The 16,647-nt window shown below is 41.1% G+C and overlaps 1 long non-coding RNA gene across 2 annotated transcripts in view; it reads left to right on the forward strand.

Moving 5' to 3' along the window:
- The window catches only part of LOC135285182 (uncharacterized), a 32,770-nt gene extending 17,944 nt beyond the window's left edge, over positions 1 to 14,826 (forward strand). For both annotated transcript variants that reach the window (XR_010350156.1, XR_010350155.1), the window contains exon 3: positions 14,389 to 14,826. This is a non-coding gene — a long non-coding RNA (uncharacterized LOC135285182). The remainder of the gene's footprint in view (positions 1 to 14,388) is intronic.
- The last annotated feature ends 1,821 nt before the right edge of the window (positions 14,827 to 16,647 follow it).

Below are 16,647 nucleotides of genomic sequence, written 5' to 3' on the forward strand. Positions count from 1 at the left end.
TATTTTTGTCAGAAGCCAGCCAGTCTGCACAGCACAACCATACCAGAGCCATACCTCTGCTCTGTCTGCTGGACCCCAGCCCTGGCGCATTCTGCAGCCAAATGCCACATCTGGCTGTCTCCTCTCCCTCTCTGCTGCCTTCAAAATGGAAATGCTGGTCTTTCTTAAAAATAATGCTCTCATCCCCGGAATGCACGTAGAAAGTGACAGCAGTGGTACAGATTGAGACAAACAGAGCCATTTATCGAGTCCCCTTATTGGAAATCTTTAATGAGAAGCAGATGTTTCATCGATGACCATGAGCACGAGGTGGCTGGTGGGTGTGGGGTGTGGAGACCCTGGCCCTTGGCCCTGCCAGCAAAGACTGCAAGCGAGCTGCCAGGCACGTCAGCACTCTGTCAAAACCAGAAAAATCCTGAGTTAGTCACAGCAGGAAGACAGACAGCAGCAACATCACAGCACACTGTTGCATCCAAGTGGTTGGTGACTCTTTCAGACTTGAAAGTCTTCCAGAATGAAAAGCTGTACACAGCAATAGTGCAAGCCCAGGACAAGGAAAGCAGATGTTCACGTCTCCTCCCCCATCCTTGTTCCCATATGTTGACTAAGTAGGTTTTGTAAAACAGAACATGCTGTAAATCAGAGCTGGGCAGGGTTCACCAGTTGGGTTAAATGTGGCTTTTAGGGTGCACAAATGAGCCACTGTAATTTACACATAAGAAAACTACTCCTTGAAGCTTTTGCTGGATGATTGCTCTGGCATCTCAGTGGAATAGCTTGTACTCCCCTTAAGCAGGCCTTACTTTTTTACTGTATTTTTATGTAGCCCACAATGTCTTGCCTTACCTGTGCACAGGGATCCTGTTACCTGTGCACAGGTCAGAGTCATCTGAGCAAGAAGATTCTCTTCTGAAACTTCTTGAACCTGCCCATCTTGTCCCTTGTGCTCCACGCTTCCATGGCTCACAGTGGTATTTTTTTCAGGATCAAATGCTGTAATTTTGGTCTTTCAGCACCAAATAGAGCATGATGATGTGATTTTTGGGAAGGCCAGATTTAAACCAGAATTTGATTATGGATGTACACTTAGGATTTTTGCATCTGTCTCTCTCAAAATTGACAGTTTACATTGCACAATATGGTTTGCAGACAATTGAGTTCTGATTGTTTAAGGGTTTTGGAACAACAGGAAATATTCCCAAGCAACCTGAAGTGTCTGTTAAAAAAGCTTTTTTAGTCATAGGTTGAGTGCTCAGGAAGCTGCTTCCTCTTGCACGTATTACATCAGGTCCGGAGGTTCCTGTTGAGCTGTGTCCTTCTGCATCATGGCCCTTCTCCAGACTGCCCCAGCTCCAGCTCTGCAGCTCGAGGGGGAAAATCCCCTCATGGGAACAGGCAGGGACAAGCCCCATCAGGCTGCTCCTGGCTTCACACAAAGATCTCCCACCGAGTCCTGTTCTCACAGCAAACCTGTCCAGATGTGAGGCTGGAAACCACAGTCTGGTCATGCAAATCATGGACTTGAAAAGGCTTCTTCCTTCTAGTACATTGACTCAATCACTTTATTAAGATTTATAATCCTGTAATGAATGTGTAATTAGCAGTTGAAAGACAACTTCATAAAATCGATGTACTCTAATGTACTTCATGTAATATACAGCCTTTTAGCTATATATTGATTTTCTTCCTTATGAATATTTTATCCCTTGTATTTCCCTTTTGCACAGTTTAATTAAGAAATTAGAAACTTTAAAAATTAAAATTTGCTATGGAAGGAAAACATTTTATTGGAGATAAAAGTGGCCTTGAAATCATCCAGTATGCCTTTATTTTCTGTAGCCCAACTGCAAAAACACCCCCCCCCCCTCTTCGAATAAAAAAGATAATAGTTAATTTACACATGTAACATTTTAAAAAAATCAGACTAAATAAAGCCTGAATGAAAACATGCTGAGAATGATTTTACTCAAAACAATTTATTTTTAAAGTAATATATTTTCATAAACAGCTGAATACTATTAAATTTTAAATAAGTACTTCAAAGTGCCTGGGATTAGGGAACACATCAAAACAAAATAATTCTTTACCTATATTTTAATGAAAATTTTTGAAATCTTGCTCTTTTCTTTCATTTCAAAATAAGAACTTGCTGCTGAGTCTCAAGAAATGGGATATCTATTTCTATGCCCAATTGAGAGATTTAAAAAAAAATCTTTCTTTTACTTACAACAGGGCAATAGAAATTTTTATTAATTATATACATTTTATTGCACTTAATACAAATTACCATAAATTTTCATTACAAAGCCCATCAGTGGTATTTTAAATTATGAATAAGCATTCCTTTACAGTCTTAACATCCTTTAAATTACAGGCATTGATGGAGAAATTAGGAAACCTTCTCTTTTCAGTTGGCTGAAAGCGATATCAGAGACACTGTCCATACTGACTTGGACATTATTGAGAAACAATAAATTGGGACACTATTTTTTGAATGAGCTATTTTTAAGCATTTTTTGTTTTGGTTTTTTTTTCCAGTTTTTAAAGCCTGTTCAGAGCTGAGGCACCTGCCCACAGTCTGGTATCTAATTTGCTCACCACCAACATGAGGATCAAGTATTTTGGCCTGTCAGAACAGAGCACTTGGGTGTCCTGGTGTTTTGTGCTGCCAGGCCTGAAGTTTGGGTGTGAATTCACAGGCTGGGCAGGATTCTGACAGAGGTGAGAGATGCTCCTTCACCAGGCAGGAACACCAGGCAGGGGCTATGTGAGGAGTGGGTGCCCAAACCAGATGTAGGAATTGCTACATCCTGGGTAGTGTCTGAGGCTGTTAACCACCTAAAGGATGGGTAAATCGAGGCTGTTTTAGGCTCGGAATCATTTTCTGTTTTGGTGTCAGTATTCTAGTTTTTTCTCTGGAAAACAAGTGAGCTGGTGAACATGAACTCTGAAGTGGTAGAAGAGTTGCCCAAGAGGTGGACAGCACATCAGCTGCAGACCTGCTGTGACCCTAACCAGCAGAATCTGTTGTATCATATTCTGTGAAAGAATAAAACGTGCATTTTTCCTCCAAACTCGGCATATGGGTAGAAATCCAGGTCTCCTCATGATGAGATCCTTCCTTCACTCCCCAAAGAATTGCTGAAACATCAACCCCATCCCCTGCAGGAGCCTAACTAAATCCTGACCCAAGCCCCAGAGTCTGGGGGCTGCTATTTTAAACCTGACTGTTGGCCTGTGACATGCTGAAGGAAAAAAAAATCCATTTCTAATAATGAATCTTGTTATTTTCCAAAACTCAGAGGAAATCTGCAGCACAGCTGGTGGTCCTGGAGGAGAGTAAAGGAATACCACTTAATGAGAACCTGGTGGGTTAATTAGTCTGTTGTATGATGTGGTTAGTCAACAGGAAAGAAACACTCGGAAATTTTGAACGACATAATCATGATTGACCTTAAGGTAGTGGTGGCCTAATAAGCAGCTAAATGTGCCTGAGCAAGGGGGGATGTTTGAGCAAAAGGGGATTAAGAGGAACTGTGCTGATGTGTCTCTGCACAGTGTGAAGCAGAAGAAATGCAAAAAAGGAATGTATTGCTGAGGCTTTTAGTAGCAGAAGAGAGACTGCAGCATTCCCAGTGCAATGTGTGTCTCCTTGGTGTCCTGACCCACAGAGTTTGTGGGTGCTCTCAGAGGGGCAGCACAACATGCAAGACCTAGGAGGGAATATGGGAAGGAAAAAAAGAAAAAGGAATCTGAGCTTCAGGTTTATGTTTCTGTTTGACCTTCTCAGATGTCTCAAAAGGGTTTTGTCTTCCTGTCTCTGACTCAGCTCCCCAGTCATGTGCACCCAGCCTGCCTCCTCTAGTGACCCTTTCAAAACACATGCTCTTGCAACCTGTGCTTCTCTTTTTGGCTTTATGACAGATATTTCATCACCTACTCCATTTTAATTTCTTTTCCTTTAATTTTTAAAGCATTTTCCAACTTTGAGTTAGAAACTCAAACTCTAAATTTGAGATACATGGTTATTCCTTTTGCAGCGAATTTGCAGTGACCTATAAGTCATGTAGCCCTTCCCATGGGCAGTCTCTGAAGAAGAAGGCTGCCACTAGCAGCATGTGCCAGTGCAGGATTTGTGTCTCTGCTGTACCAGGCAGCTCAGAACATCCCTTCTTTGGGCCTTCTCCTCTCTACCTCCCATCTCCTCTGACTCAGCTGATTGCTGGTGCCTTGCAGGGCTTTCCTGGCTTTGGCCTCGGCTCTACAAGGGCTCCAGCTCCCTGCCATTACTCTTCCACTGCTACTGTTTTCATTTCATCTGCTGTCCCAAGCCTGTTGCTGTTTCATACAAGCCTGCCAGATTTGCCTGCATGATTGTTCTTTTGTCCAGATGAATGTTTAGCTCAGGCTATTTAGTGCTGATCTGGTTTTTCTATTGCTTTATGTGTACCCAGGGGAAGAGGTTTTGTATTAAAATTCTCCTGGAGTGCTGAGTCACTTCAACTCTGCTACTGTGTCATGTGCTTGATTGTCTGAGTGCGGGACCTGGTTATGTCATATCTTGCAAAATGTGTTTTCTGTTTCCCCACTGGAGTTTTGCCTGAATGGCTTCCAAATCATCCACCTACTAGAAGCTGGGAAAGTTCTCTCTTATGATGCAATTCCCCCCTTAAATTTGTTTTGATCTTTTCCAAGAACCTGGCTGAAATCCGACAGATGGGATACTTTTTTTGTTTGCTTTGCTCTTCCTGTGTACTGCTGGGCATTCAGGAGGATTCACTCCCTGTGATTTGGCCAGCCATGTAATTCCCAAATGCCAACTGCTTGTATATTTGATTATAGCAATGTTAAAGCATGCTCAGAGACCTTCCTCTAATCCAGCAAACTCTTGACTGCGCTCTGAAAAACATGTGCAAATGCTGCTGGTAGGGCTTCCATTAGTGATTCAACATTCACCAGACCTTTCCTGTGCCTTGCTCAGACTAAAACACAAGCCCAGAGAAATTCATTATCCACAGCACTCCCCCTAAGACTCATCTTGATGCAATCATCAGTTTTGCCTTGAACAGCCCAAGTGCTCTGGCTTCACTCACTGGTAATCAGCAGTGACACTTTTTTTTTTTTTTTTTTGTGATTCTGTTCTGTGGTTTTGGGTCAGTGCAGATACCCAAGTGTCTGCCAGGCTTTCGCTGCTGTGAGAGGCAGTCCGTGCTACTTTCCAGAGATGTAACAATCCATTTTCTTTGCAGCCTTGTAACTTCCTTCCTCAGTGCCTACACGGTGCATTTCTCACGGCTCATTGGCTGAAGGGAAGCTTATTTATAGCCTCAGTTCCTTGTCTTGTGCCCCTGCCCATTAGAGAGCTGACCTGCCGCTGTCTCACCCTGAGGACATTCACTGTCTCTGCTTTACCAGATCAGGGTCTGCATTGTCCTGTCTCATGCTGGGTCCTATAAACCCCTGGCAGTGCTTTCTGTAAGAGTTTCTCACTGAGGGTTTGTATTCATCTGATGGTTTTAGCACAGTTCCATGGCTTTTTGCATCTCAAAGACACACAGTTCCATTTTCACAGCCCTGTGCTGATGTTTATTGTTGCTGGGTGAGCTCTGCAGCTGACTGTGCTGTTTGCATGGAAATGAATCAGTTGTTGATCCTGCAGCCCCGTGGTGGGCAGGCTGGGAGCATGGCTGGCAGCTTCTCCAGGGAGCGTGAGCCCGCATCAGGCAATCCAATTGACCCAGGCTGTGTTGTGTTTCTCAGACAGCTTTAACTGTAACCTACCATTGCTGATGTTGTTGTGGCTTCTACTGTCTGGCCCTCTCCCTTCAGCAGATCAAAAAATTCCAAGATCTACCCCAGATTTAGAATAATTTCTCCAAACTTCTGTTTCCTTAGGATGACTTAATCTCCAGAGTTAAAGGTACATTACCTGGAGGAGTCTACATATGCATGAGATATCTAAGGTAGAATTATAGTCAATGAAGGTGCGGTCCAGAGACCTGAAAGAAGAACTCAGCTGGCCAATTTTCCGTGCCCACTTTGAGACAGAATGGCTGAGAAGCTCCCTTTGCAATTCAGATTGCCTGTAGTGTCAAAGGAGGGCAACACTGCTGTTCAAAACCAGTTCAGTGCTATTTGAGACCCACTATGATACCTGGCACATCTGCAGTGGATTGGCCAGTATGGAATTGTAGAATCACTAAGGCTGGAAAAGACCTCCAAGATCATCAAGACCAACCTTTGATTAAGTACCACCATGTCCATAAACCCTATCATATCAAAATATCACAGAAAGCATCAAAGAGAGACCAGAAAGTGATAAAATAATAAATATTTAGGTTGGAAAAACCTCTAGGGTACTAAAAGGCAGATACTTCACAGAACCTAAAATAACATTGGACACATCAGCCTCCACAACCATCTACTTCTTTATCCATCTATCTCACATGCAGGCATGTAAGACTGGCTATCTCACTGTCAGGAAAGTGGGGCTGCTTGAGATGCCCTTGGATGGCTGCTTGCCCTCCAGCTGCTGTTCCTGGGTGTCTCATGGGGTACCCAGTTTGGGCAGCGGCATCTCTCTCATCATGTTTCAAAGTGCCAGAGCATTGTCTGAGCTGGTTAATCCTCCACCTATCTCCACCAAAACTTTTGTTTCTTCCCTTTTCCTCAGTGAGACAGTGAAGCAGTTTCCACAATCTTCTCGTCAGTACTCAACAGCCAGCTCTGAACACAGAGTCATCACCAGCTTTTGCTCTCTCCATGCTTGTGCTTCCTCATAATGCCATTGTATTTTGTCTCTAGAGCTTTCAGTTCTCCCTGTATTTCCCTGTTTATTCCTTGTTTTCTCCCCACTCAAAATGGCCAACAAAACCTCATCTTTTTGTGCTGTGTTGAACTAATAACATTTAGGCTTCCCCAGCTCTACTGCTAAGAGCTGTTTGCAAGCTCTTAGTAGCAGAACAATCTAAGAGTACAATTCATACTCTACCACTTGTCCTTAGGGAGTGCTAGGGACACCTCCTTCAGACTCCTGATCTTTACTTCCCCTCTCAAGATTCAAGTACATCGATGAAGGAGTAAGGTAGAAACATTTTTTTTAATGCTGAAGAAGAGAGGATGCTGGCAAATATCCTGATAGCCATATTCCTGAGGATTATTTCTCACTGTTGATACTGTGTCTCCAGATTGCATGAAAGTAAATATTTCCTATTTACAGCACATAGAAAGCATAAGAATAAATGTCTGTATCTAATGGTTAAACTCTCAAGTATTTTATTTGATCTGCGGTTGTGTCAAATAGAGCACTTAATTGCTCCAGCCACTACCTTCAGTCTCTGACCTACATTTATGACAGGAACTGCACAAAAACCTACAAAAGTCAAAGACAGGAATGGTTTTAGACAGCTTTTCCTGGTTTTTATCTGATGAATAAGAGCCTGTTTCTGAATTAGAGACAAGTGTCACCTAAGCCCAGATTTCCAGTAGGTGTAAATGTGACTCACAAAAAAGGGGGTTGAAAGACTTCAGGTAAAAGCAACTCCCCCCCCACCATCCCCCCTTCCCCAACCCACTCATGTATGTTAATTTAAGAAAAGCAAACATTTGTAAAAGAAAGCTGTTCAGCTAGAAACTTTGAGAACATGTGTTTTCCTTGTTGCAACACAGCCAAAATAGACAAAGTTTGCTTTACACAGTATCACATTTTGACAAATTAACAGTAACAGTACTATTAATATTTAATATTTATATGATACTGTCATCAGGAGGTCAGTTGGGTCTGATCCCTGCTGTGTGAGATGTGCAGATACCAAAAAATTATCTAGATTATTTTTATTTATGTTGAGGAACTATTGTAATGTGCTGCAATCCTGTGGAGCCTGCCAAGATGTAGGCCCCATCTCCAAAAGGCTTAGGTGCATTTTTAGGACAATTTGCTTTTATAACTGAGAGTTTCAAGTAAAGTCCTTCCTTTGTAAACTTTTGACATTATCAAAAGCTGAGTTTAAATGTTGAGTCAAACAATTACGGGATTGGGTTTTGATAACACCTGAGTAGTGGAAGAGTGCATTTCCTATGCCTGAGGTACAGCTGCAGAGGGAAAAGTGGATGTATTTTTGTCTTGACATGGAAAATTTGAGCATTGTGGAGTTTTATAATTGTATGGGTATAAAAGCAGATGTGTTAAAACTCCCAGTGAAGCTGGTGAGATGTTTTGGTTTACCAAAGCCATCTGAATTTTCCTAAGGATTTGCTAGCCACATAAATTGAGCTTTTCTGGATATTGTCCTGACCCTGTGACTGTCCCATGTCCCTCAACTTAGGCATTGCAAGGAATGAGATGTTTGCCAATGTATGAACTAGGTTCCTCAACACAACCACCAAATAAGTAAAGATCACAGTTTTACACCTACTGTCACAACCTGTCTGCCACTAGACATCTCTGAGATCATTGTGATATGCTTGAATTGTAGTATCTTCTCTTTCAATACACACAGGTTTGATTTGGGGTTTATCCTGACATCTCTGGCCAGCTGGGATGGTTGAGCCCCCAGCTCTATGTACCTGTGTGGTTCTAGCAGATTATCTAAATTACTTCTTCAAAGTGCTGAAGTGACTCCAGAGTGGAGCTATTTTGGCAGAGCCTGTACCACTGCCAGCACGGAGGCATCCAGGCTGGCTCACAGCTGCCAGGGGAGCAGACCCAGGCTGCAATGCCCTTCGTGGTCTGGCTTTGGTGGCTTGGAAAAGTCTCTGCTTTTATCCACTGCTGTGAGAAAGAGGCTTGGAGGTTTCTATGGAGCCTGTGGTTTGCTGAGACAACAGTGCAGAAATGATGGCTTTGAAGTAAGGAGCAGGTATGATTTTAGCTTCAAGCTTCGTGCTTTTTACTCTCCTGGTTGCCCCCACTCTCCAGCTTTGGTTTGCACTGATTTTCTCTGAGTGCAGGAACCAGATCCAGCCAAATGTTGTGCTGCAGGCAACCAAGCACCAGTGTGCTCCAGCAGCTGCAAGGAGTTCTGTCCTGAGGACAAGATTGGGGCTGTCCTGGAATAAAACCCCAGGAGTCATGTGGTATAGCTGCTGTCCTTAGCACAAATGGCTTTGTGATGGTTGCAAGTGGCAATAGGATAATCTGGTGCTCCTGCTGCACCACATCACTTGTGGATGCAGATGCAGCCTGGATCAGTGTGTGTCTGTCGGGAGCAAAAACACACACAGGCTCATTGCCTCTGTGTGACAGCCTGTCTGCCAGAACACCAGTGATTCCCTGGGTATTCAGCAGCCTAGGGATTCTTCTTTGGTGAATAAGTTGCAGTAGGAAGACGTGTTTGAAATTTCCATCATGTAGGATCCTTAGCAAACTCTCCTGTGACAACTGCACTGAAGAAAACTGGGTGGATGTATGTGGAAAGTGTTTCTTGAAGCTATATGCAATGACAGTTCAGTGCATTTATGTCATTCCTTGCTGAGTTATTTTACTTGCATTGCTTCCAGAATGCTTGCTACAGAACAAATTCAGGCAAAATAAATAATATAAGTAGTATAATATCACACAGAGATTTTCCAAACATTATTTTTCTCAGCCAGCTAAAGGGATATTCTACGCTCTCGAGATGACAAAAGAAATTTTATTCTGATCTAAGTGTGCCTATCATTCAGGGGAAATTAAAACTCTAAACATCCAAAGGCTCATCTGTTCCAGTTCTTCCCTGACTTTATCCATGCCCCCATGTTATGTATAGTCATAAGAGCAAAATTCACAATAAAATTAAATGCTTGGCCTAAATTCTTCTCCCTCAGCCCAGCTTTTAGGTAGGAAAGGAGGACTGCATTCCATATAGCAGGGGAAGAAATATCATGCTGTGCCTCCACAGTGGATTCACAAATAAATCAGGAAAAATTGCTCAACAGAGCATGCTGATTTTTTTCTGTGTTTTGGTTTTGTTCTGGTTTTTTTTTTTTTTTCTTTTTTTTTTTTTTTCTTTTTTTTTTTTTCTTACACAGAAATGTAGCAGTGGTTAGGACTTTTTTTGTGCTCTTGAATTTGACTTCAGCTACCTATCCTATGACTTTAATAATCTTGGACGAATTCCAGTCTAGCACAGCTTCTAGAAACTTTCAATTTTCAGCTGTAAATCTGTAACATAGAAATCAGATCAATATTTTTCATGAGTGTCAATTCTAATTGATCTTTTTTTAATTACAGTGAGATGTAGTATGATACCTATGCCCCCTTTTCCTTCCCTCCAAATTATCCATCGACTTTTCCACCAAATCAGAGAAAAATCCGAATTATCCAAGCATGATGAGATATAAAAAGAAGCCTAGACATAGTTTGTATAATCCTAGAGATGAACCTAAAGCTGTGAAAAACATAAATATAATCAAATATGCTCAGATTTGAGTAAGCTTTTTTTGTTAAGTGTTTTGCTTAAAAGTGGCATTTTAGTGGGCTTAGAACTGCTCCAAAAGTCAGTATGAACTTGTCATTCTTGAAGGTGAGAGGCAGAAAAGAAAAAGAGATACATAAAGATAGATTAGTTGATTAAAAAGCCACCTGTCTCCTGTCTTTCAATAGTTCATCTGGCAGGGACTCATTCAAGATGCAAAAAAGAAGGTTTTAGTTTCCTCATCTGACAGAAGAGATCTGAGCCCACCTTAATTTCCCAGGAACAGCCCCCAAGTAGCAGACTGATATTCCCCAGTGCAGGGTGGAGATAGAGGAAATATTTTTTCAATACCTCTGCTAGAGTATGCTCTACTTTGTTTATAATATTGAAATATTCATGAGAGTGATGTCCTGTCTCTCCTCTGCAGGGCCTAAACACCATGATATAGAGTTGTTCTCTCTGGCCTAATGAATATTTCAATATTCTATACAGAGTAGAACAAGATCTACAGGAAAAAAAAGGACAAAAAAAAAAGCAAGACAGAAAGTATTTCCCAGCAGACTATTCCCCTGTGCAATGGAGTAAACAAACTCCTTTAGCTTCTCATCTCTGGGAGGGAAGTGGGAACTGAACCCCAACCTTCTACCTCCTGGCAGAACTCTGCAGCCGCTGAATAAACAAGTGATAGTGCCTGTTTTGGGCATTTCTAAAACATATACTTTCCATTCTTTTTTCTTTTGCTTCATCTAGGAAAGAGACCAAAGGAGAAATCAATGGCTTTGTTATTTTCTTTTTATCATGAAAACCTGTAAATGCTTCATGTCAGTTCACTGGGCTGCTCAGGTTTTGTCCACAAATTCAAAAATTTGTTACTTCCTCCTAAGTTATAATTGGTAGAAAGTTATTGGGGGAAGGCAAGATAAATTTTCAGCTTTTTAATTTGAATATCAAAAAGCATTGTTTGGAAAGGTGATACTGACAATTTTGAACTTCTGATGACATAAGATCAAATATAGTCACTTTACAAATAAATAGGGGTTGTTTCTTTGTTTTGTTTGTTTGTTTGTTTTTAGGGTTATTTCCCCTTAACTGGTAGGTACATAGATTCCACATGGAAGTTGTTTGGTCCATGAACATGGGCAGCAGACCTTTAAAATAAGGACTATTTTTGAACATGCTTTTTACACTATTGCTGCTGTTTAAAAAATGAGTTGCTGGATTTACTTCAAACCTTAACAGAAAAAAACATCTCTCCAATGCTCACCAAACTACCTGAAATTTCAGCCTCTTGGGAGTTCTGCCTTTATGTTTTTGATCAAAGTGTGAGTAAGAGGTTCATAATCTGGTTCATTAACAATGTCTTTCAGCTTTAAAATAAATACCCTCTCCTTTTTTTTTACCATTTTACCTTTCTGGTTGAGTTGCAATTCTTGCCAAAAAATGCCCGGCCAACACTGAGGCTCCAGTTTCACTGCTTTATTAGAGCTTTAGCTATATGATTAGCCTGAGGATAGATTCACAAATAACAGCTGCTCAGCTGGGGCATTTCCTTAATCCATGCCTGTGCCTTTCAGAATCAAAGCAACACCGAGGCACGAGAAAATTATCTCTACCCTACAGAGCTCCATAGAGTGGAGTAGGGAAGCGAGCAAATGGGCATTTCTCTGCTGGAAATCTTGTAGAGGCTCAGATGAGACAAATGCACTTCACTGATGGAGCTACCCTCTGTTGACACATTTAATCTAAATTAATTTTTTCATCTTTATGCAATAAAATATGACCCAAACCGTCTGGGGCATTGGAAAAAGAAAGACACAAAAAATAGCTATAACCAAGCTGCTGTGTGAGCAGTACTCTGGAAGTGCTGAGAATGTTTTTAGTGCTAACTATTGTACATAATAAAATATATTTATCTTCCTGCTTAGGAAATTCTTGAATGTTCTGCATTTGTCCATTCCTACTTCTCTAAAACATTTTTCACATATACTTAGTTATATTTTTATAAGGAGAAATATAATAAAATATAAAATATGGAACCTGATTGTTTACCTGTTTACTATGGCACAAATAGCAGTAGTTTCACTGAACCCAATAGAGCTAAACCTCAACTGATGGAATCACTCTGGAGATATTGGTTGTGGTAGAAACCTCCTGATTTATATGAGATAAAAAACCAGTAAAGTGAAACCAAAGTTGTATGAAACTAAAGTAAATGAGACAAAAATGAGTGCCATTTGTTTACTGTTTTCATACCTACTGTGTTTTTGTAATGCTGTTATGTGAAATAATTCAATGAGTATCTTATAGTCAACTAAGAAGAATTTGATGGAAAAAAAATCTTTTCTAGCTGTAATGAACCAAAATTCTTTAATACCAAGACTATTCTTCTTTGTCTGAAAGCTTTTGGATATTGTGCTAGTTACAGAAAGACCTTCTGTCTCTTCAACAGCTGAGTTTTGAAGTCAGGCCCATAAAGTAAGTAGAACTGCATGGAGAGATGAAAAATGAAATTAAAGAGAAGTAAAACATGACTCTTGGACAATTGGACTCATGTGGATATTTACCCTTCATGTACACAGCTGTGTTCATACATAACTGGAGCTCAAGAGAAAGTTAAGGGTGCAGATGCAAGATAAATGGTTCCTAGGAGAGCAACATGTCCAGTAGTTTTTTTCAATTTTGAAGCATCTCTCTCCTCCAAAGAAATTATTTTTATTTTCCCTTCAATTCTCTAGAGGTCTGTTTCCTTCAAGAATTCAGAATAAAATATGCCATTGCTAGTGACATAAATAGTGTTTTGTTTCTGCTAACTGTGCAGAACAGCACTTCAGGGAGAGAGAATCGAGATTTTGCCCTTCCTTTTGCCTCAAGGAGAGAATATCTGACTACCAAGATTTCACTTTGTATAACTATAGAAGTGGTGGAATCACAGTTGAGTCTCAGCTTTGCACAGCTCCAAGTCAGGCCATGCCCTCTGACAGCTTGAAGGGAGATGAGTAAGACACCTGAAAGTCTGAGGTGTCCTGCCCATGAAAACAACTACAGAAGTTCACTGAAAGAAGGCTGTGTGCCCATCAGTCTGTCTGCCTCCTCTTCACCCATTGTTCTGATTGATTTAATAAAGAACATGCTTATGAAACTCTCAGTATCACTTGTCTTTATATTAGATACACACAGGTTAACCTTTTCTTCCTCACGAGGTATTACAATTTTACCATCTGACATACTGATATTTTTTTCTTGGTATCTTCTGCTGTTCCTTATTGATTGCAAGATTTGGGGATTTTTAGTTGGAGGCTTGTTGGAGTTTTTTGCTATGTTCCTGTCTCAAAAGCAAATGCAATGTTTGCCTGTTTGTCTCCTGGTGCCCCAGTACTTCAGTTGTGACAGCTTGATGCTCAGTGATATACATATATATGTATATATACACACACACATATATATATATATATGTGTGTATATAGATATATATGCCTGACTCTGTGGGCATATATATATGGCCTGTATATACTGTATATATGACCATATATACTCTGACCTCTTTGTGCTAATTGCTTCTCCCCTGACTGAAAGGAGAGATGCAAACATCAGAAGCTGAGGTAATTAGATTTTTAAGATTTCATTGCTCTGAATTTGTGCATTGAAATAGAGGAATCTGAAGATGAAGCTCTGGGCTCATGGATGACAGTGGGAATTTTGACATGGGTGTTCAAGACTCCTTCTCTGAGAGTTCAGGATAGTCCTTGCTGGATTTCAGGTATTTACCCAAAGACGCCTTGTTTAAATATAGATCTTTTCCTCTAAGTAAAATTTCTTACAGCCAGGCACACCTTACAGCACACACCTCCCTCCTGCCCTGCAGCACCCCTCGGGGGTCTGGGTGGGCATATGGTGAGAGATTGCCTTCTCCAGTGAAGCTAATTCACCTAATCCTTAAGTGAAATAACACCACACAGAGTTTGTTTAAGCCACATATTTGTTTTTCACTTTGCAGCTTACAATTATAGTGGAGCATATGGCAATGCAGAGGAGCAGTCAAGGTCCAGACCCCTGGGATGAGTGTAGCTGCAGTCCTACATCAGTGAAACCAAATGACTTATGGCAGAGATGGCTCTGGTCCCAGGAGACATCTGCTGCCTTGCTGGGGAAAGCTGTGGTGACTGCACAGAGCTGGCTGATCAGAGCAGCAGAGCCCAGCTCAGACCTGTAGCCAAAAGTGTGCTTGGAAATGCAGTGAGTAGCATCAACAGGCACACCTTTTGAGTGCCTGCAGTAGTGCCTAGAAGCAGTTGAACCCAGACTATGTATCAGTAGTTTTCTGCACTGTTCTGGGGCAATGGAATAAAGGAAAACAAGACTGTTGCCAGAATGGCCATATTTCCTTGCACTTCTACTAAGAGATCTTTCCCTGTTACTCAAGGTGTTGCCATCCCATTCAGTCCAGGAGTAACATGACAACAACAATAACAATATCAGTATCAACAACAATAAAAAATAATAACAATGATAAATTTTATCTCAGTCTATGCTCTCTCTGGGGACATTTGCATGGAAAAATTGCATTTCATAAGGATACTTGCTCTAATACTTACCTTCCAGATATTTGCCTTTGGAAAGATTCATACCATAAAACTCCTACCAGGTGAAAAAACCTGGCATGGTTTGTTGCCCTGTTTTCTGCCTGAAAGAACTGTCTGCTAGCTCATTTTCTAAGGATAACTCCCAAGACTGCCATGATCACCAGTGCTGTTTCTTTGTCCTCTCTTCACTTGCTACAAATATCACTGTACTACCAATATTTCATTCCCCTGCAGTCCTTGGACCACGTCTTGCCCCCAGTGTGTGTCAGGGGACACCAGCTGTGGTTTATTTGTTGTCCAGGACTACTCCACACTCCTGGTCTGAGAGTCTGATTTTCCCCAACACATGTTGGGGAGGAAGAGAGGACCCTCAGGTGTTTCATTGCACTCTGAATGGTTTCACCACTGCTTTACTTGGACAAGTGGATGGTGAGATGAACAACAGTAACAGCAGCTACTTCGTGAAGGGCCACTGAAATGTGGAATTTATCCTGTGTCTATCTAACTGGCAGCAACTGCTCAATGTTACTAAAGGAACAGAGAGCAGCATTTTCAAAGGAGAAGGATGGTATGACTACAAATCCAACGGAATAATGGGATTTGTATGGGGGAAATGTTCAATCCCTTTCATAATAAACAGGTTTATGAATGACAGATGTGGATAAATAATGAATGCTTCCAATTCACGATCAAGGATTGAGTGAGCAGAAGATAATGCATTTGCAGCTCTGACTGAATTTTAAACACCACTTGAAATCTCAGAGTTCAGCGTGAAGAAGGCCTGTTCAATCATTCACTTCTGTTTATGCTCTTTACTTCATTAGTTTTAAGTACTTATAATTCTGCAGACACAACTAAAAGCAGAGGTGGGCTGAGAACAAAGAAATGTAAACAACTAATAAGATTTCCTGTTTTATCCAAAGTGTTCCTTGAAGCTGTTTCACTGTGAACACTCGAGCACAAGCAGTGAGTGTTAATTGGGTGGAATTGGGTGTGAATACACGTATCAGCCTTGTCAGCAGCAACAAGGCCAAAGACACAACAGTGAGGAATACTATACCCAGAGAAAAATTAGTTTGAGAGGCACCCAGGGCTGGAGGAGTACTTCAAAGCATGTAATGTGCTTGGGATTTGAGCACATCTGGTCAAGCCTTAACACAGAAATTAGAAAAGGGACTAAATTTTTCTTATTAGGTCATCTACTCAATCTCCTTGTCAGTGCAGCATCCTTCTCTCAGATATTCCCTTCAGGGTTAACTTTCCAGCATTTTATTAATTCTAATTTGGGCATTTTATCTGTACTGACACAGTGAATAATTAACTCAAGGAACTCCTTGCTGAAGGTTAGCCTTGGAGCAAAGCGCTCAGCAGTGTTTTAAAAAGGCGTGGATGCATTTGTTAATAGCATCTGCACCTGCGCTGCTGGCAAATGGAACAGGGACTATCAATCTGGCACTACCTGGTCTCAAGACAATTATCCTAATGGTATGCTGTAGCTGGATTATGAGACATTTGTATCAGCGTCTAGAGCATCTCTCAGTTCACTTAGAGGCAGGAAATCAGGTTTCTAACTGAGCTAATGTATGAGGGTATCCATCAGCAGAGGAGCTGAACTGTCTGTGTCAGTGCAGCAATAAATAAGAATGCAATCATGTTAAAGGTTGCACAGTGTG

Source organism: Passer domesticus, chromosome 1 (assembly GCF_036417665.1).
Source record: "Passer domesticus isolate bPasDom1 chromosome 1, bPasDom1.hap1, whole genome shotgun sequence".
Classification (NCBI taxonomy): Eukaryota; Metazoa; Chordata; class Aves; order Passeriformes; family Passeridae; genus Passer; species Passer domesticus.